Genomic DNA, 22,429 nt, shown 5'->3' on the forward strand with positions numbered 1-22,429 from the left:
CTGATTTTGGATAACCACTTTAAGATCTTATATAAGGGACAATTGTTATTAAATAAATTGGGTGATATATTTGGTAAAATGTATTTGCCAAACATGTACATGTCTGTGTATTCACACAGGAGTGTATCCACAGCATCAAATACGCGGCCGGCACACACAGAGTTAATGCAGAGTGTTGCGTTATGTGCCACACACGCTGTCCATGAACGCATGGTCCCGTTATCTGCTGCTGGTGGGGCTGGGACTCGCATTGCGGGACATGCCCGCATGCGAGCCCCAGTCCATCACTCACATGGTGCTTCTCCTGCCCCAGCCTCTGCCTCTCTGCTCCGTCACACGTGTCCCCGTCCCCTAGGGCGCACGCGTGCCGGAGCTTTAAGATTTAAAGGGTCAGTGCACTCATTAGTGTAATTCCCCTATGGCTCATTGATAAATTCCTCCACTCTCCTCACTTTCCTGCCTGATCTTTGTTGCCTTGTGCCTGAAAGAAAGCATTCCTGAGAGTTGCCCTACCGTGTATCTGATCCTTTGCTCTGTGACTTGACCTTGCTCCTCTGCTGCCTGCCTACTGACCTCCTGCTACGTTCTGACTATGCTTCTTTGCTGCCTGCCTTGACCTTCTGCTATCCTGACTACGAGCTGCCTTATGCTTCCTGTGCCTCGCATTTCCTCAGCCGCCTGTGTGGTTGAGCCATGCCAGGGGTAGCGACCTGGGTGCCGCCTGCCAAAGCAAGTCCATCCCGCTTTGAGGCAGGCTCTGGTGAAAACCAGCGGCACCTTAGACTCCGCTCCCTGGTATGGTCTGTGTCATCTGCCACACAGGTCCAGCGGATCCACCGGAGTTCCTGTCTTCTGAAACGTGAGTGTTACACAGATTGAGCTTCCTGCGGCTGGCGTAGCTCTGTGTGCCCGCTCGTGAAATTTGATTTCTTATTTTTGGTGTGTATAATCAGGGGTGGGAAAAACCGCATCCCCATGACCTAAAGCACCTAAAGAGTCGCACCTATGGTGTGAACTAGACCTTACATATAAAGCTACCTACCAACGTGAACACTTAACCTCTTAAGGACGCAAGGCATATGGATACGCCCTGCATTCCGAGTCCTTAAGGACGCAGGGCGTATCCATACGCCCGTGGGAATTCCGGTCCCCACCGCTAGCCGGTTGGGGACCGGAGCCGGATGCCTGCTGAAATCGTTCAGCAGGCATCCCGGCATATCGCCCAGGGGGGTCATTATGCCCCCCCATGTCGGCGATCGCCGCAGATCGCTGGACAATTCAGTCCAGCGATCTGCGGCAATTCCGGGTCAATCGGGTCTCCAGTGACCCGGTGACCCGGAATTACTGGCTGTTCAGGGCCGTCTCTGATGGCCCCGAACAGCCAGAGCCTGCAGGGGTGAGGTGGCACTGGTGCCACCTCACGATCGCCCTGATTCGTCGGCCGGATTACCGGCCGACCAATCAGGGCGCCTGCTGCGGGTGTCACTCCCGCACCCGCTCCGCCCCTCTTCCGGAGGGCGTGAGCGGGTGCGGGAAGACGACCCCGGGTGCTGGGGACCCCAATCCCCGGCGTCCATGTTGGGATCGGGGCCCCAGGAGCGACGGCGGCGGCGAGGGACAGCCTGCGATGGAGCAGCAGCAGGAGGTGAGTTACAGCCTCCTGCTGTTGCTTAGCAACAGCTCCCAGCATGCAAAAAGGGCATGCTGGGAGCTGTAGTTATGCAACAGCAGGAGGCAGACCACCACAACTCCCAGCATTCCCTTATGGGCATGCTGGGACTTATGGTTTTGCAACAGCTGGAGGCACATTTTTTCTATGGAAAAGTGTACCTTCAGCTGTTGTATAACTACAACTCCCAGCTTGCACAAACAGCTAAAGTGCATGCTGGGAGTTGTAGTGGTGCATCTGCTGGTTGCATAACTACAACTCCCTGCATGCCCGCTGGCTGTCGGTGACTGCTGAGAGTTGTAGTTTTGCAACAGCTGAAGGCACACTGGTTGTGAAACTTAGAGTTTTTTTTTACCTAACTCAGTGTTTCACGACCGGTGTGCCTCCAGCTTTTGCAAACTACAACTCCCAGCAGTCACCTTACACCATGCACCGTACATGCTGGGTGTTGTAGTTTTGCAACAGCAGGAGGCACACTGGTTTTGAAACACTGAGTAAGGTCACAAACTCCGTGATACATAACCAGTGTGCCTACAGCTGTTGCAAAACTAAAACTCTCAGCATGTACAGTCTGTCAGCGCATGCTGGGAGTTGTGGTTTTGCAACAGCTGGATGTCCCCCCCAATGTGAATGTACAGGGTACACTCACATGGGCGGAGGCTTACAGTAAGTATCGGGCTGCAAGTTTGAGCTGCAGCAAATTTTCTGCAACAGCTCAAACTGCCAGCGAGAAACTACTGTGAACCCCCGCCCGTGCGACTGTACCCTAAAAACACTACACTACACTAACACAAAAAATAAAATAAAAAGTAAAAAAACACTACATATACACATACCCCTACACAGCCCCCCTCCCCTCCCCAATAAAAATGAAAAACGTCTGGTACGCCACGGTTTCCAAAACGGAGCCTCCAGCTGTTGCAAAACAACAACTCCCAGTATTGTCGGACAGCCGTTGACTGTCCAGGCATGCTAGGAGTTTTGCAACAGCTGGAGGCATCCTGTTTGGGAATCACTGGCGTAGAATACCCCTATGTCCACCTCTATGCAATCCCTAATTTAGGTCGCAAATGCGCATGGCGCTCTCACTTTGAAGCCCTGTCGTATTTCAAGGCAACAGTTAAGGGTCACATATGGGGTATCGCTGTACTCGGAAGAAATTGGGCTTCAAATTTTGGGGGGTATTTTCTGCTGTTACCCTTTTTAAAAATGTAAAGTTTTTGGGAAAAGAAGCATTTTAGGTAAAAAATGTTTTATTTTTTTTACATATGCAATAGTCGTGAAACGCCTGTGGGGTATTAAGGTTCACTTAACCCCTTGTTACATTCCCCGAGGGCTCTAGTTTCCAAAATGGTATGCCATGTGTTTTTTTTTTGCGGTCCTGGCACCATAGGGGCTTCCTAAATGCGGCATGCCCCCAGAGCAAAATTTGCTTTCAAAAAGCCAAATGTGACTCCTTCTCTTCTGAGACCTGTAGTGCGCCAACAGAGCACTTTTCACCCCCATATGGGGTGTTTTCTGAATCGGGAGAAATTGGGCTTCAAATTTTGGGGGGTATTTTCTGCTTTAACCCTTTGTATAAATGTAAATTTTTGGGGAAACCAAGCATTTTAGGTAAATTTTTTTTTTCTTTACATATGCAAAAGTCGTGAAACACCTGTAGGGTATTAAGGTTCACTTTACCCCTTGTTACGTTCCCCGAGGGGTCTAGTTTCCAAAATGGTATGCCATGTGGTTTGTTTTTGCTTTCCTGGCACCATAGGGGCTTCCTAAATGCGGCATGCTCCCAGAGCAAAATTTCCTTCAAAAAAGCCAAATGTGACTCCTTCTCTTCTGAGACCTGTAGTGCGCCAGCAGAGCACTTTTCACCCCCATATGGGGTGTTTTCTGAATCGGGAGAAATTGGGCTTCAAATTTTGGGGGGTATTTTCTGCTATTACCCTTTTTAAAAATGTAAAACTTTAGGGAAACCAAACATTTTAGGTAAAAAAAATGTATTTATTTTTTTACATATGAAAAAGTCGTGAATCACCTGTGGGGTATTAAGGTTCACATTACTCCTTGTTAGGTTCCCCGAGGGGTCTAGTTTCCAAAATGGTATGCCATGTGTTTTTTTTTTTCTGTTCTGGCACCATAGGGGCTTCCAAAAGGTGACATGCCCCCCAAAAACCATTTGACGCTCCTTCCCTTCTGAGCCCTCTACTGCGCCCGCCGAACAATTAACATAGACATATGAGGTATGTGCTTACTCGAGAGAAATTGGGTTTCAAATACAAGTAAAAATTTTCTCCTTTTTACCCCTTGCAAAAATTCAAAAATTGGGTCTAAAGGAAAATGCAAGTGTAAAAAATGAAGATTGTGAATTTTCTCCTTCACTTTGCTGCTATTCCTGTGCAACCCGTAAAGGGTTAAAACGCTTACTGAACATGATTTTGAATACTTTCGGGGGTGCAGTTTTTATAATGGGGTAATTTATGGGGTATTTCTAATATGAAGACCCTTCAAATCCACTTCAAACCTGAAAAAGCGAGTTTCAAAATTTTGTGAAAAATTGGAAAATTGCTGCGGAACTTTGAAGCCCTCTGGTGTCTTCCAAAAGTAAAAACTCATCAATTTTATTATGCAAATATAAAGTAGACATATTGTATATGTGAATAAAAAAAAATTATTTGGAATATCCATTTTCCTTACAAGCAGAGAGCTTCAAAGTTAGAAAAATGCTAAATTTTCATATTTTTCATCAAATTTTGGGATTTTTCACCAAGAAAGGATGCAAGTTACCAAAAAATTTTACCACTACGTTAAAGTAGAATATGTCACGAAAAAACAATCTCGGAATCAGAATGATAACTAAAAGCATTCCAGAGTTATTAATGTTTAAAGTGACAGTGGTCAGATTTGCAAAAAATGGCCGAGTCCTTAAGGTGAAAAAGGGCTCAGTCCTTAAGGGGTTAAAGGGGTACTCCACTGCTCAGCATTTGGAACAAACAGTTCCGAATGCTGGTGCCGGCACCAGGCGCTTGTGATGTCATAGCCCCGCCCCCTTATGACTTCATGTCCGCCCCCTCAATGCAAGTCTATGGGAGGGGGTGTGACAGCCATCATGCTCCCTCCCATAGACTTGAATTATGGGGGCGGGTGTGACGTCATGAGGGCTAGTAATGAAGGATCAAATCAGATCTGTAATTTAGTCCAAAGGGTTGGGATGTTCGCAACAGGTATATCCAGAACACCTCTCTGTTGCAAAGTGCCTGGTCACCCCCTCTAGTCTGTTGACGTACTAATTCAATACCCTGAAGCATGAAGTGAGAGGTACAGCCCTGCTTTGGGGTTCGAGTGAGCGAATGCCTTCTTTTACTTCATGTATATGCAAAAAAAGAAACAGAGAAGAGAGCGCACTAATGTGCCATGATTCTGTATGTATAGGAGATACACAGGTGAACAAAGACTGATGCGCTCACCTGGGGGTGTTGTGTTACAGACACAACACCGTAGAAGGCTTATTCCCCAGATCCCTGGGAGGTAGTGGTGGAAGAGCTGCTGGGCACCCGTTCGTCTCGGGAACTGGTCCTGGACGTCTGGTATAGGGAAAAGAGCAGTGGAATCCTGGTTCCACGAAGAAGCGGTGCTTGGTAGCGCTCGTTTCCAGCGAGAGGCGAAAGATTGTAGTCTACGAACTCGGGTATGGCATAAAGAAAAAAGTCTTTATTCGCACATGTAGTAACACAAGGGATAACGCGTTTCGAGGGGCGGAGACCCCCTCTTCGTCAGATCCAATCATATGTTGGGATAGGTTCCCGTCCCACTTATACAGAAAAAAGCCCGCGAGAAAATACTCACTGGCGAATCAAATTGCGTTCCATGGGACACACTGCACCTGACATTATCTAGGTTAGGAGGCACGGAGAATGGGAGGAATCGCATGCTCTAAAGACAGTCGCTCAGCTGCACGGGGTGGTAAGTGAGGTTTACTCTGTCTTACTGTCAGAGGTATTCATTATTTGTGATGATTCACACACCTGGATAATAGGTTTTACTGGACATAGTCCCATTGATTCAATGTATAAGTTCTACTGCCTCATTAAGACCATACGGTTGGAGTGATTCCAGCCTATATATCCAAAACATTTCCCTCTTTGCTAGGGCTTCTGAACGGTTGGTGATATGGTTGGGAATGTAATCAATTGGAATAATGGAGAATGAATTTGCAACGTCTTTGTGTTGTAAAGTGATGTGCCGTGACAGACTGTGTTTCATATAGCCTTTCTTGATGTTACTTCTATGTTGGTTGGTCCTTAGATGCAGTTTCTGTGACGTGCGACCAACATATTGTAAACCGCAGCAACAGTTGATTAGGTAGATCACATATTGGGACTGACAAGTAAGATGGAATTGTATGTTGAATTTTTCTCCTGTGTGATGACTTGAAAAGGAGATATTGGGGTTGGTTATTGTTTTGCAGCACAGGCATCTTTTGGTGTTGCATCTGAATGCCCCTTTCTTTTGGCTCGTTTCCATAGTTGTTGTTGCTTTTTTCTTTTGTTTTTTGAGGCGGCTTGGAGCCAACATGTTTTTTAAGGAGGGGGCCCTTCTAAAGGTCATTGAAGGTTGTATGGGTAAAATATCTTTGAGGTACGGATCGCATCTCAAAAGGCCCCAATGTTTTTTTAGGATGTTCCTAATTTTCGAATGGTCGGTTGAATAGGTGGTAATAAAGTTGCCGGTATATTTTTTAGTATTTGAGATCTTCGCTAGACCAGTCTGTCTATTGGTGGTTTCATTTATTTGTTCATCCTTAGTTTCCACCTTCGTTTCTTTAGGTATCTGTGATGAAGCTAGACAGTCGTCCTGTGTGAGTAGCAGAATTTTGTGATATGCATTCTCTACCAAGGATTTAGGATATCCTTTCACTTTAAAACGTTTTTTTAGGGTTTTGGATTGCGTGATGAAAGTTCTTGTCTCCGTGCAATTTTTCCTGATTCGTCGGAATTGGCCATATGGAATATTTAGTTTCCATTTATTGTAATGGCCGCTTGGAAATGGAACATAACTGTTCGAATCTACTGGCTTGAAATGAGTAGAAGTGATGATTTTGTTATTAATATGTGAGATTTGGAGGTCTAGAAATTCAATAGACATGCTTGAGATATTCGGGGTCAAAGTAATGCCCCAGTTGTTTTCATTAATTTCTTTGATTAATGTTTCAAGTTCTTCTGGGGAGCCTCTCCATAGTAGGAACAAATCATCTATATATCTTTTATAGATGACTGTATTGTTCTCGAATAAGGGGTTCTTTCTGAGGAACCTGTCTTCAAATTGGCCCATAAAAAGATTGGCATATGACGGGGCGACTCTAGTCCCCATGGCCGTTCCTTTTATTTGGTGGAAGGTCGCCCCGTCGTATGTAAAAAAATTATTCTTTAAAATGGTTTCTAGACACTTCATAAGAAATGAGGTCTGTTCCGGTGGCATAATGGGATCATTTTCTAAGTAAAAAGCCGTACATGCTAGGCCCAGATCATGTTTTATATTGGAGTATAGTGCTGATACGTCCATAGTAACCAGCAGCATGCCTTCCTCCCATGTGACATCTTTGAGGGTGGTAATTAGTTCATCTCACAGTATCTAACAGTATCTTGATCTGATACTCCAACCATATGTTCAAAAATTACCGAGCTATTTAAAAAACTCGGACGAACTAATTACCACCCTCAAAGATGTCACATGGGAGGAAGGCATGCTGCTGGTTACTATGGACGTATCAGCACTATACTCCAATATAAAACATGATCTGGGCCTAGCATGTACGGCTTTTTACTTAGAAAATGATCCCATTATGCCACCGGAACAGACCTCATTTCTTATGAAGTGTCTAGAAACCATTTTAAAGAATAATTTTTTTACATACGACGGGGCGACCTTCCACCAAATAAAAGGAACGGCCATGGGGACTAGAGTCGCCCCGTCATATGCCAATCTTTTTATGGGCCAATTTGAAGACAGGTTCCTCAGAAAGAACCCCTTATTCGAGAACAATACAGTCATCTATAAAAGATATATAGATGATTTGTTCCTACTATGGAGAGGCTCCCCAGAAGAACTTGAAACATTAATCAAAGAAATTAATGAAAACAACTGGGGCATTACTTTGACCCCGAATATCTCAAGCATGTCTATTGAATTTCTAGACCTCCAAATCTCACATATTAATAACAAAATCATCACTTCTACTCATTTCAAGCCAGTAGATTCGAACAGTTATGTTCCATTTCCAAGCGGCCATTACAATAAATGGAAACTAAATATTCCATATGGCCAATTCCGACGAATCAGGAAAAATTGCACGGAGACAAGAACTTTCATCACGCAATCCAAAACCCTAAAAAAACGTTTTAAAGTGAAAGGATATCCTAAATCCTTGGTAGAGAATGCATATCACAAAACTCTGCTACTCACACAGGACGACTGTCTAGCTTCATCACAGATACCTAAAGAAACGAAGGTGGAAACTAAGGATGAACAAATAAATGAAACCACCAATAGACAGACTGGTCTAGCAAAGATCTCAAATACTAAAAAATATACCGGCAACTTTATTACCACCTATTCAACCGGCCATTCGAAAATTAGGAACATCCTAAAAAAACATTGGGGCCTTTTGAGATGCGATCCGTACCTCAAAGATATTTTACCCATACAACCTTCAATGACCTTTAGAAGGGCCCCCTCCTTAAAAAACATGTTGGCTCCAAGCCGCCTCAAAAAACAAAAGAAAAAAGCAACAACAACTATGGAAACGAGCCAAAAGAAAGGGGCATTCAGATGCAACACCAAAAGATGCCTGTGCTGCAAAACAATAACCAACCCCAATATCTCCTTTTCAAGTCATCACACAGGAGAAAAATTCAACATACAATTCCATCTTACTTGTCAGTCCCAATATGTGATCTACCTAATCAACTGTTGCTGCGGTTTACAATATGCTGGTCGCACGTCACAGAAACTGCATCTAAGGACCAACCAACATAGAAGTAACATCAAGAAAGGCTATATGAAACACAGTCTGTCACGGCACATCACTTTACAACACAAAGACGTTGCAAATTCATTCTCCATTATTCCAATTGATTACATTCCCAACCATATCACCAACCGTTCAGAAGCCCTAGCAAAGAGGGAAAAGTTTTGGATATATAGGCTGGAATCACTCCAACCGTATGGTCTTAATGAGGCAGTAGAACTTATACATTGAATCAATGGGACTATGTCCAGTAAAACCTATTATCCAGGTGTGTGAATCATCACAAATAATGAATACCTCTGACAGTAAGACAGAGTAAACCTCACTTACCACCCCGTGCAGCTGAGCGACTGTCTTTAGAGCATGCGATTCCTCCCATTCTCCGTGCCTCCTAACCTAGAGAATGTCAGGTGCAGTGTGTCCCATGGAACTCCGCCGACGCGGTGATCCGACATCTACCCGGAGCAACTCTCGGCCGGGAGAACGGGTCTCCCATTTCCTGTGTGGCCAGTTCCTCCTCTGCTGTGCGTTTTTTCATCTCACCAGGAACCACGGCACCGGACCACTGAGCTTCATTTCAACTATTGGCGGCCCAAACGAGGGAGCCACCCGAACCCTCAACCTAGGATCTATGAGTGAGCATACTATAATTATAGCTTCCTCTGATCTTTCCCCTTCCTCTTTTCCCAGCGGGAATTCTTTTAATCTTTTTAAGGTTTATATATATCATTGATTATTGATATGTACATTTAAATAAGATGTATATAGTGTAACGCAATTTGATTCGCCAGTGAGTATTTTCTCGCGGGCTTTTTTCTGTATAAGTGGGACGGGAACCTATCCCAACATATGATTGGATCTGACGAAGAGGGGGTCTCCGCCCCTCGAAACGCGTTATCCCTTGTGTTACTACATGTGCGAATAAATACTTTTTTCTTTATGCCATACCCGAGTTCGTAGACTACAATCTTTCGCCTCTCGCTGGAAACGAGCGCTACCAAGCACCGCTTCTTCGTGGAACCAGGATTCCACTGCTCTTTTCCCTTCTTTTACTTCATTACACTGTAATTACACAACTTGGGCTCCCAATCAAATTAAATATGTGGAAATGTCCATAGGAGCACACATGGGACATTACTGCACGGAACTGCCAAATATTAAATTTTTTAATTTTTTACATAATTATTTTAACCCCTTAAGGATTCACCCCATTTTCGCCTTAAGGAGCCAAACTATTTTCCTTTTTGCACTTTCGTTTTTTCCTCCTCTCCTTCTAAAAATCATAACGCTTTCAATTTTGCACCTACAGACCCGTATGAGGGCTTGTTTTTTGCATCACCAAATGTTCTTTGTAATGACATCACTTATTTTATAACATAATCTGCGCAAATAAAAAAAAATACTTTGGGGTCGAGATAAAGAAACAAAAAACACCATTTTGTAAATTTTGGGGGCTTCCATTTATACACAGTGCAATTTTCAGTAATTACTCAGTTTTATTAAATTTTACAACTTAAAAAAAATATATAACTACATGCACCAAAATTTGTATGTCTAAAATTGTCATCTTCTGACCCCTAAAACTTTTTTCCCCCACATACAGGTATGTATGAGGGATTATTTTTTGTGCTCTGTTCTGTAGTTTTAATCTTTTTTTTTTTTATGGGACTTTTTGATCACTTTTTATACAATTTTTATGGTATATGAAGTGACCAATTTTTTACATGTACCCCATTAACCGTGCAATTTAACTAACCTTACATTTTAATAGTTTGGACATTTACGCACGCAGCAGTACCACATATGTTTATATTTATTTTTGAAACAGAAAAAAGCGGAAGTGGCTCAATTATCTCTAAAAAGCACTGGCTAGACTGAGCAATCCAATCCAACACCTATACCCACGGTGTAAAAAATGCAAAGAAAAGGAAAAGAATGCTGGAGCTCAAAGTCTATAGATATTTGGATAGTAAAATATTTATTTGTCATACCTTATATAAAAACATTAATGTACAGGTGGTCCACAGGGCCCTTGTGAAACCACCTTATAAAAATGCCACAATAAAATACACAGTATTGCCACCAATAGTTCTGTTAATCCAGTTAGCGTTACTTGTTGTATTGTCCCAATATACTTTGTCTGTATATAACTTATGTATAAATAACTAGGACATCCATTAAATTGTATTGTAGTTCCACAATTAAATGTGCCAATAATTGTCCCAATAGCTATGCACAAATCTTTCACTTGTAAAACTGCCCACAAATCTCTCACTTTATACTCCGGCACCGCTATGTATTCCGGAGATGAGATTAATCACAGAAATGTTCCAGACTACTCCTCTTCATGATGGTGATAAGGTAATGATCAGTGCAGGTCTGGCTTACCATAAGTGTCAGCTTCTCTTTGTTACCCTCTATGATATTTAAATGTTCTGATATGGCCTATGGACAAGCGTTGTCTTCTTGAGAAAACTCAAAGGCTTCCATACTGAAAATTCCAACTGAAGAACAAGAAAACAACAATTTTATTTCCGACAGGAGACTCCAAATATAATGCAATATTTTCTCTTTACTGACTTCCAGCACTGAAACAGTTAGTGTGTAATGAAAGAAAAAACTTAGTGACAACCAAACATGAAAGAATATGAGTAACCAATCACAACATAGGATAGGTCATAAAAGGTCTGTGACAGGTAAACTCTTCCTTCGTTCTCGCTGCTCCCCGCAGGATAAAGATACGTATATTACTATTATTCATTATACCTATACTGTACCTTATTGTTGCATATATATATTTTAGTATTATTCTCATTCTCCGTTTATCATGAATATTATATTTTTCATATTCATCAGTCCTCATTCAGTTATTTAGCCACCATATATTTTCATCCTTTCCCCTAATTCCTGGGACATTACCTTTTATCTCATTACCTTATTATCCCCCTTCCCTTCACTACTTGTTCCACCTAGCTGCCTCATACCTCTTTCATATAGGCTAGGTCAGTGCTCTCTTTTTCGCCGGCGCCATTACCCGCATATCTCCGCTCACTCCGTACCCTCGCTTCTCTCGAAACTTAACTTCTCCTCACCTGTGCGTACACGTCCTTCTTACCTCAGTGCTGCAGTCCGCAACTCTCCTCATAGGTGTCATCAGCTCTTCTTCTGCTTCATTCCACAATTCCTGTGAAAAGAAATTAATTATATTACTACCTATTTACCCTATCACCTTCTAATACATTCTGTAATTACTATAATCAATTCTAGAGATAATATACTATCATAATTAATCTATTCCCTATATTTCTATACCCATATATTTCTATACTAACACTAATAATGGAACCTAGTAAGATTTCTCCTCAAGAGATTAACCCTTCAGGTACTCTAGAATATGACGTTTTAGACACTGACCAAATACAATCTATAGTGGACAAATCAGTATCAAAGTCTGTACAACATGTTCTTAAGTCAGCCATGTTCACTTTAAATGAGTCCTTTTCTAAATCCATTTCCATAGCTGTATCCCAAAACCAACCCACTCATATTCAGCCATCTACCCTGTCCGACCAATTTTGGTCAGCAGCAAAGTCTACAGCTCAACTGTCTAAAGGACATGGAACCGGTAAATGTGCTAAGAAACAGCATTTTTCTCAAGACGGCCATATTATCTCTAGACTCAAATCACCTCATGACAGGGTTGGTTAAGACACATCTAAATTTCCACATACTTCTCGCGGTCACGAACCATCTGCCATTCTTAAGCAGACTAGATCCTCTACCCAAGAGGAGGAACCAATTATTCGGGTTAAGAAAGCCCATAAACAGGCAAAGCCGGATTCTCATGTCATATCTTCATCCTCAGATTCATATTCTGATATATCACATAATAATTGGTGTGATATTGATGATCAGAAGATTATGAAGAAGGTGAGATTTCAAATTCTCCACCTGATCAATTGTCTCATGGAAATTCTGGCTCAGTTATACTGGATAGCCAAGGTATCCCATACTTCAACCCGGACCAAATTAGCCATCTGAGGTCCTCTGAATGGGTTCCACACCCAGAAATTTCAAAATATCTCTCCCTAAGGATAAAAAAGGCTCTTGATAAAAATTCATGGAGTAAACTCCGTTCTGAATGTCAGAGACGTAACCTTCTGAACAAAGCTGCATTTACACCAAAATTAGATCCAATACTCGTTAAATACACTGCTCAAAAAAATAAAAGGAACACTAAGATAACACATCCTAGATCTGAATGAACTAATCGTATGAAATACTTTCGTCTTTACATAGTTGAATGTGCTGACAACAAAATCACACAAAAATGGTCAATTGAAATCAAATTTATCAACCCATGGAGGTCTGGATATGGAGTCACACTCAAAATAAAAGTGGAAAACCACACTACAGGCTGATCCAACTTTGATGTAATGTCCTTAAAACAAGTCAAAATTAGGCTCAGTAGTGTGTGTGGCCTCCATGTGTCCGTATGACCTCCCAACAATGCCTGGGCATGCTCCTGATGAGGTGGCGGGCCTGAACTAAAGCATCCGCCAACTCCTGGACAGTCTGTGGTGCAACATGGCATTGGGGGATGGAGCGAGACATGATGTCCCGGATGTGCTAAATTGGATTCAGGTCTGGGGAATGGGTGGGCCAGTCCACAGCATCAATGCCTTCCTCTTGCAGAAACTGCTGACACACTCCAGCCACATGAGATCTAGCATTGTCTTGCTTTAGGAGGAACCTAGGGCCAACCGCACCAGTATATGATCTCACAAGGGGTCTGAGGATCTCATCTCGGTACCTAATGGTAGTCAGGCTACCTCTGGCAAGCACATGGAGAGCTGTGCAGCCCCCCAAAGAAATGCCACCCTACACCATTACCGACCCACCGCCAAACCGATCATGCTGAAGGATGTTGCAGGCAGCAGAACATTCTACACGGCGTCTCCAGACTCTGTCACGTCTGTCACATGTACTCAGTGAGAACCTGCTTTCATCTGTGAAGAGCACAGGGCACCAGTGGCAAATTTGCCAATCTTGGTGTTCTCTGGAAAATGCCAAACGTCCTGCACAGTGTTGGGCTGTAAGCACAACCCCCACCTGTGGATGTCGGGCCCTCATACCACCGTCATGGAGTCTTTTCCTGACCGTTTGAGTGGACACATGCACATTTGTGGCCTGCTTGAGGTCATTTTGCAGGGCTCTGGCAGTGCTCCTCTTGTTCCTCCTTGCACAAGGTAGCGGTCCTGCTGTTGGGTTGTTGCCTTCCTATGGCCTCCTCCACATCTCCTGATGTACTGGCCTGTCTCCTGGTAGCACCTCCATGCTCTGGACACTATGCTGACAGACACAGCAAACCTTCTTGCCACAGCTCGCATTAATGTGCCATCCTGGATGAGCTGCACTACCTAAGCCACTTTTTTGGGTTGTAGACTCCGTCTCAGGCTACCACTAAAGTGAAAGTACCGCCAGTATTCAAAAGTGCCAAAACAACAGCCAGAAAGCATAGGAACTGAGAAGTGGTCTGTGGTCACCATCTGCAGAATCACGCCTTTATTGGGGGTGTCTTGCTTATTGCCTATAATATTTACCTGTTGTCTGTTCCATTTGCACAACAGCATGTGAAATTGATTGTCAATTGCTTCTTGAGTGGACAGTGTGATTGACTTGGAGTTACATTGTGTTGTTTAAGTGTTCCCTTTATTTTTTTCAGCAGTGTACTTATTAAAAATGGGGGAAAAAATCCCAAAAAGGGTTTGGATCGGTCCCTAAGAAATGTCCAGGATAAGCTACTAGATCTTTTGGAACCACTTACTAAGATCTTAGATATTTCTGAAGAATCTTCTTCATCTGGTCAACCAATAGATACCTTTACTTTACGCGGCTGGGCTCAGCACGCTGTGTTTTTGGTAATGCTAACACAGCTCTGACCGCCAAAAGGCAAAGAACCATACTTATGAAACTAGATCCTCAATTTCCTAATTTAGCCACAGCCGAATTTGATCCTTCTAATGAAGGCCTTTTTTTCCTGATAGTTTTCTAAAAGAAATTGGCAAATTTGTTGGAATTTTTACATCGTTTAGTAAAGCAGAATCCTCACTTTGCAAAGTCTTTCCACAAAAGTTTTTTGAGAGGGCTGGGAAAAGACGGAGCCGATTTCCCAGCCGCTCCTCTTCCTCTTACATAGGTTATCCCAGAGGCTCCTACAATCAGGACAGATCCTCATTCTCTAACCCTACGTTCCAGCCAGCACCTTTCTTCCCCAATAGAGCAAGGTCCTGGAAACCTAGAGGAGGTCATGGATACTCCAGATCGAGACCAGTTTACCTCACCTATTTTCTTCCCCCCTTCCTCTGTGCGGAATACTCATGCATTTTTCTCATGTCTGGGCCTCCATAACATCAGATGCCTGAATTCTCAACACAGTATCCTTTTACATGATAGAGTTCATTTCTCCTCCAATTCAAACTTTTTTCCCTCCTCCAATTCAATTTTCAAATCTAGACAAGAATCTAATAGACTTGGAGATAAAAGACCTCTCCTCAAAAGGTGCCATTATCCTGGCCCCTCATCATATTACAGGTTTCATCAGCAACCTTTTCCTAGTAAAAAAAAGGATGGAGGTCACAGACCAGTCATCAACTTAAGACCTCTCAACAACTTTGTGATTTACTCGTGATTTGGCTTATAAAGGTAGACCTGAAGGATGCATACCTTACAGTTCCAATTCATATTTCTCACCAACCTTACCTCCAATTCTTTTGGAAAAAACAGAAATGGCAATTCACATGCCTCCCTTGCAGTCTTTCTTCAGCTCCTTGGTGCTTCTCCAAGTTACTAAAACCAGTAGTTTCTCTACTCAGAAGTAGGGGTGTCCATCTCATTATATATCTGGACGACATCCTCATCATGGCCCAATCAGAATCACTCCTCAATTGCCACCTACAATGGACATTATCTCTTTTGACCAGCCTGGGTTTTTCAATCAATCAGAAGAAATCCATATTGACCCCTTCAAGGGAAGTTTTTGGGTTTCACCATAAACACTCAATTAACTACTCTGAGTCTACCCTTCAAAAAGTCACAATTGATTTGAAAGGTTCTTAACAAACAACAAATTTCACTGAGAACTATTGTCCGCATCGCAGGCCTTCTTTCAGCATCAATACAGGCCACATTTTCAGCCCCTTTTCATTACAGGACACTTCAACGCCTCAAACTTCAACACTTAAGAGAAGGATTATCTTATTCAGACAATGACCAACTCTTTCAGGAAGCCAGAGAAGAACTACTTTGGAGGCTTCATCATGTTCAACTATGGAATGGCAAGATCATTTTCAACTGCAACCCAGATCTGATTATAAAATCATATGCCAGCCTTTTAGGATGTGGATCCCTTTCCACAGGCGGCAAATGGCCAGAAGAAGAAAATCTCCTACATATCAATTGTCTGAAGTTATTAGCAGGTTTCTTTGCCATCAAGAGCTTTGCAAAGTACAGATTGCACTGCTGTATCTTACTCCGTATGGATAATATTCCTGCTGTCCAGTATATTAACAATTAGGTGGTACAACCTCAAAAGCTGTCGGACCTAACTCAGAATATATGGAATTTTTGTCTAGACAAAAATGTTATTCTAAAAGCAGAATATTGACCTGGCTTATCCAACAATATAGCAGATTGGAATTCCCAATTTCTTTCGGACCACAGTGATTGGATGCTAAACCCTTTAATTTTTCAATCCCTCAATTCTCACTGGGATCCAATTTTTTATGGGCCTCAATGCTTCCCGCCTGAACCACCAACTCCTATTCTTCTTCAGTTGGCATCAAGATCCAGCAGCACTAGGAATAGATGCATTCCTCCAATTGTGGCCTCAGGAGACTCTTTATGCGTCTTCCCCATTTGCGATGATTCCGAGAGTCCTGTCTCAAACTATCAATCAAGAGGCAACACTAATTCTCATAGCCCCTTGGTGGCCATCCCAAACCTGGTTCCCTCAAATACTGAGTCTACTAATAGACTTCCCGATTCTCCTTCCTCTCCTCATATCCTTCAGGATCCATCAGGGAACCCTCACCTCTTAGTTATTTCAGGAGGACTAGCTTAATTCATATTAGGACGTTATCATCTGACATTGAAATTTCACAATCTACTAGAGACATCCTTTCCGATGCCTGGTCTCCAGGCACCAGGAAAGCTTACGGATCAGTCTGGTGACTTTGGTTTAACTGGTGCTCTCAACGACACCTTGATCCCAGTCATACCTCTATCTCACATATCTTAAATTACTTATCAGAAGCTTTTAATTCAGGTAAAGCCTATAGGACCATCGATTTTTACCGTTCCGCCATATCATCCGAACATGATCTAATTGACTCTGTATCAGTAGCAAAACACCCTCTCATATGTAGACTTCTTAAAGGTATCCGCATTCGTAGACCTCCCCTTCCTAAATATCGATCTACTTGGGATGTCTCCCTCGTCCCTAACTTATTTTCTTTTTGGGAAGATAATGATTTTTTATCCCTAAAATTATTATCTTACAAGTTGACAGTACTATTATGTTAAATTTCAATCAAGAGAGTATCAGATGTTAGAGCACTACATATCTCCAATAGATCTTTTGCCCCACAAGGCGTACATTTTATGATATCCTGTCGAACTAAGACCAATATTGACTCAGTTTTCTACCCTTTTTTCCTTCAACATCCTAAACTGTGTTGTCCGATGCTAAACTATGTGTTGACCCCATCTTCCAGTATCATCCCCTACTCTGGCTAGATGGGTCAGACAATCTATGGCCATAGCAGGTATTGACATCTCTAAATTTGGTGCTTACACAGTCAGAGGAGCTGCTTCTACCAAGGCTATTCAAACAGGCGGATCACTTTACTATGCTCTCAAAGCCGCAGATTGGTCATCAGAATCAACTTTTAGATCTTTCTATTTCAGACCAGTATCTCATATTTCTATGTCAATTTCATAATTTATATCTGTTTCACATTAAACTTGCATTATATTAGGAGCCTCCTGTTTGAAATAAAATTTAAGATTTTCCTAGTATTTATGACGGAAAATATAGGTTTTTATTAATGACAGGAGGCGAGTAATATCCCCTCCCCCCCTATTTTCCCAACCCTTTACTGCTAATATTTTTTTTACATTTTTTTTACAATTTTACAGCCTTCTAGAACTACTCACCTGATATGGATCCAAAGTGGTTTTCTTCAGTCTTCCATCAATCTCTTCTGGGAATCTTCGGCTTATCTTCACCACCCGTATTTTCATCCTATGAAAGATGAAATAAATGTTTTCTCCTATTCTACTAGAAATACTTAGAAATACTCACCTATTGACCTATTGTTGACATCGTATCGACAAAGAAGGAAGAGTTTACCTGTCACAGATCTTTTCTGACCTATCCTATGTTGTGATTGGCTACTTTATAGTAAAATTGCCATATCTGGGGAACAGTAGGATGTAAGATAAAATAAAACAGGTTGGAATCAGAACTTTAAAATAATATAAAACTTGATTACAAAATATGCCTTGGGACTCAGGAGCTAAAGGTTATACATTCAGAACTGTTATAGTTACCTCTGTAGCCTCCATTATTATTGTCCTTCTTGCAGGAACTCAGTTTTTCCTAAAGGTTTGTTGTAGCCACATTTTACATCCATGTGCCATCATTTTTTCAAAGACATACTAAACTGTACTTTTAAATATTCAGTGTAAGTGACATTTTCTTGTATCCATCCACTGTAGTTCCATGATTGGTTCTATTTAATATGCATACATACGCAGTGCATTAGACAATTACCTTTCAGTGTAAGGAAAGGATAGGTGGAAAGGATCGGTGCATGGAGGAAACTGGCCAGACTTCCAGGATTACATCCAAACTGTAGAAGAGAAATGTAACTCCAGCACTAAATATTAAATGAAAAAGGGTAAAATCAGTTCATCATCATCATAATCCAAATAAAACCATAGTTATGCACAACAGAAGCAAAAACAACAATGTGCTTCTGGACTTGTGGGGTCTTTAGTCAAACCATACATTTGTCTTATGAATTCTTCCGTCTTCATTGCATGTTTTAGAAAGCTGACTTATCAGTTGGACCTTTCCCAACACAGAAGATTTGTACTGTATTTATGTGAAGCGTCTTTACTCCTCCGCACAGGTGATCTCCATTTGACAAATTATTTGACTGTAACTAATTGACTGTTCCACAGATTATTCGTGTTAGTCATAGTAACAGGTGAATAATAATGCAGTGAAAACATTTCATAACTTTAAAGGGGGTATTCCAGCTTTATACATCTTGTCCCCTATCCAAAGGAAAAGGGATAAGATGTATAATCATTGGGGACCCCCGCAATCTCGGTGCAGCCCCTGGCATTCTGTGCCGGGCGCTGCCTCCGAGATGGGGATGCGACGTCACGGACACGCCCCCTAGTGATGTTACACCACGCCCCCTCCATTCATGTCTATGGGAGGGGGCGTGATGGCCACCACACCCCCTTCCATAGACATGAATGGAGGGGGCATGGCGTGATGTCACTAGGGGGGCGGGGCTGTGACATCATATCCCCGTTTCGGAGGCAGCGCCCGGCACAGAATGCCGGGGGCTGCACTGAGATCGCAGTGCATCTTATCCCACATCCTTTGGATAGGGGGTAAGATGTATAAAGCCGGAATACCCCTTTAACAGGAAACTACATAGCCAAAAATATTAGGACCCTACACCTTATATTTTAAAGCAACACTTATGGCTTTCAAGCATTGGATGAGCTTTTTCTTGTGATTCCTCAATACTGTATATGAGAGAAGACTAAAGATTTTCTATACAATTTCATTTTCACAGCTATTTCTATAGTTATTCATTATTTATTCAACCTAACCTTTTTGTAACTATAACATAGTAACATAGTAACATAGTTAATGGACCATCAAGTTCAACCTATATCCCTAATGAGTCCCTACTGAGTTGATCCAGAGGAAGGCAAAAAACCCTCATACTAGAGGTAAAAATTCCTTCCCGACTTCAAATATGGCATCAGAATAAATCCCTGTACCCTCTGTCCCTATAAATCTAGTATATATAACCAGTAATGTTATTACTCTCCAAAAATGCATCCAAACCCCTTTTGAATTCTTATAGGCTAAGTTTCCACTTATTTTTTTTCTGGCAGTTTTTGCAATACTGCCACTGCAGTTAGTTTTTAAGCCAAAGCCAGAAGTGTATTCAAAAGGAATAGGACATATAAAGGAAGGACTTACACTTCTCCTCTCTTATGGATCCACTTCTGACTTTGGCTCAAAAACTGCAGTTGCAGTTTTCCAAAAACTGCCAGAAAAAAAAAAAAAAAAAAGTGGAAACTTAGCCTTATAGAGTTCACCATGACCACTTCCTCTGGCAGAGAGTTCCATAGGCTCACTGCTCTTACAGTAAAGAACCCCCCGTCTGTGCTGGTGTAGAAACCTTCTTTCCTCAAGACATAGAGGATGCCCCCTTGTTATAGATACAGTCCTGGGTATAAATAGATGATGGGATAGATCTCTGTACTGCCCCCCGATATATTTATACATAGTTATTAGGTCTCCCCTAAGCCTTCTTTTTTATAAGGCCAAGTTCACACTACGGAATTTTGGTCGGACATTCTGCTGCATAAAGGTTAACATGCAGGTGAATGGGTTTTCTGTGGACCCATTCACACTGCAGAATTTTCTGGTCGGAATTTCCATTGAAAATTCAGATCAAAAAAATTCTGTCAGAACATTTAACCTGCTCAATGTTCTGGCGGAATCCGCTCCGCAGACATTGCCGCTTGACAAGTGTGAACACGGCCTGATAATTTGTTTAGAGAGTAAGGGATGGCCTAGTGTGAAGTAAGAGACAAGGAGATATACAGTACCTTGCAAATGTATACACCCTCATTGGTGTTTTTCCTGTTGTTGTTTTTTGTTTGTTTGTTTTTATTTGTTTTTTGCATCACAACCTGGGATTAAAATATAACATGAAGAATATATATATTTTTTCTATTAAAGGGTTACTACCGTGGAAAACTTTTTTTTATTTTTTTTTAATCAACTGGTGCCAGAAAGTTAAACAGATTTGTAAAGGACTTCTATTAAAAAAAATCTTAAACATTTCCTCTGTAGTATACAGCCCCTAAAAAGAACTGGAAGGATTATCTTTTTGGATTTCTCTTATGTCATGACCACAGTGCTCTCTGCTGTTCCTTTTATGAACTGTCCAGAGCAGGAAAAAATCACCATAGCAAACATATGCTGCTCTGGACAGTTCCTAAAATGAACAGCAGAGGTCAGCAGAGAGCACTGTGGTCAGGACATAAGAGAAATCCAAAAAGATTAATATTTCCTCTATAGTATACAGCCACTAAAAAGTACTGGAAGGATTAATCTGCTTAACTTTCTGGCACCAATTTATAAAAAATAAATAAATAAAAAAAAAAAGTTTTCCGCGGTAGTACCCCTTTAATAGCTATATTTAAATTGTAAGATAGAAGTGAAAGTGATAACTAAATATATTTTTCGTAGTGATCCACTAAATAATCCAGTTCTAATTGTAAACTGATAAAAAAAAAAAAATCAATTTAGTAAAACAAATTGTTGATAAACACCAGGAGAGTCTTTGTTGGGAATTTAGATTTTACACCCTGTCCCAGTTTTTTATTTATTTTGTGCTTCCATACCATTTAAAAAAAAAGTGTGCAGGGCTTAGCAGGAGGAGAAAGGGCCTTTTGCTCCACAATGGATTTACTATTATAGTTTACTCAAGAAATTGATGTAATTTATAGCTGAAATCTACAAATAGATTTTAGGGTGTGGCACAAAGACAGGCAAAGGTGCACCAAATGTATTAAGAGGTGGTGTATCTCACTCCAGGACAATCTGCATATGAAAAGCTGGTCTTAATAAATTCCTCCCAATGTGTCTTGACTAAGCAATAAAACCAGTTTGCATTACCCATCAATAAGATAAGTGTGAAACGCGTCGGGAGTGACTCAATTGGTTGCTCATGCGTGGTCTGTTGGTATCAGGAATCCTTCAATAATTCACCAGGTAAGTGGGGCCTGGTAAGGATAAAAAGGGAAAAGGTTTGCCTTAACAGTTAATAAATAATGCAAATGAAACAGGTAGTTAATATGTTGGTAACTCTTCGCGTCAGGGTCTGGTTAGATAAAAGTGTTGGTAATTGAATATAAATACCCTCCAAAGTAAGAAGCGATGTGATTTCTAAACCGGCTAATTTTATCATTTTTTTCTTGCAACAGTCAGGGTCTATGGGAGAGATTTATCAAAACCTGTGCAGAGGAAGAGTGGTGCAGTTGCCCATAGCAACCAATCAGATTTATTCTTTCATTTTCCACAGGCCACTAAAGAGGCCTGTGGAAAATGAAAGAAGCAATCTGATTGGTTGCTATGGGCAACTGCACCACTCTTCCTCTGCACAGGTTTTGATAAATCTCCCCCTATGTCTTCTTTTTTTGCCAAATCCTATGAATTTCGTCAGGTTCCATTGGTGTAATCATCCCAAGACCCTCTTAATAGAGGGTACTGAAAGGGTACAGAGTAAAAAAAAAAAAAAAAAAATCAAATGGTGGCAGAACGCCATACAGGTTTCCAAGTTTCTTCTATGTAAAAATCTTAAAGAGGTACTCCGGTGGAATTTATTTTTTTTTTCAAATCAACTGGTTCC

At 41.6% G+C, this 22,429-nt stretch overlaps 1 long non-coding RNA gene across 4 annotated transcripts in view; it reads right to left on the minus strand.

The window, feature by feature from the left end:
- The window catches only part of LOC130358677 (uncharacterized), a 35,939-nt gene extending 13,881 nt beyond the window's left edge, over window positions 1-22,058 (minus strand). For 2 of the 4 annotated variants that reach the window (XR_008889613.1, XR_008889612.1), the window contains exons 1-6: window positions 21,940-22,058; window positions 21,697-21,803; window positions 18,526-18,631; window positions 17,907-17,994; window positions 11,806-11,874; window positions 11,079-11,194 (exon numbers count right to left, since the gene is read on the minus strand). This is a non-coding gene — a long non-coding RNA (uncharacterized LOC130358677). Of the gene's footprint in view, window positions 1-10,383; window positions 11,195-11,805; window positions 11,875-17,906; window positions 17,995-18,102; window positions 18,169-18,525; window positions 18,632-21,696; window positions 21,804-21,939 lie in introns of those variants that run through there. The other 2 variants (XR_008889614.1, XR_008889611.1) reach the window with 2 other exon arrangements.
- Between the last annotated feature and the right edge of the window lie 371 nt (window positions 22,059-22,429).

This window comes from Hyla sarda, chromosome 2, assembly GCF_029499605.1.
Source record: "Hyla sarda isolate aHylSar1 chromosome 2, aHylSar1.hap1, whole genome shotgun sequence".
Lineage (NCBI taxonomy): Eukaryota > Metazoa > Chordata > Amphibia > Anura > Hylidae > Hyla > Hyla sarda.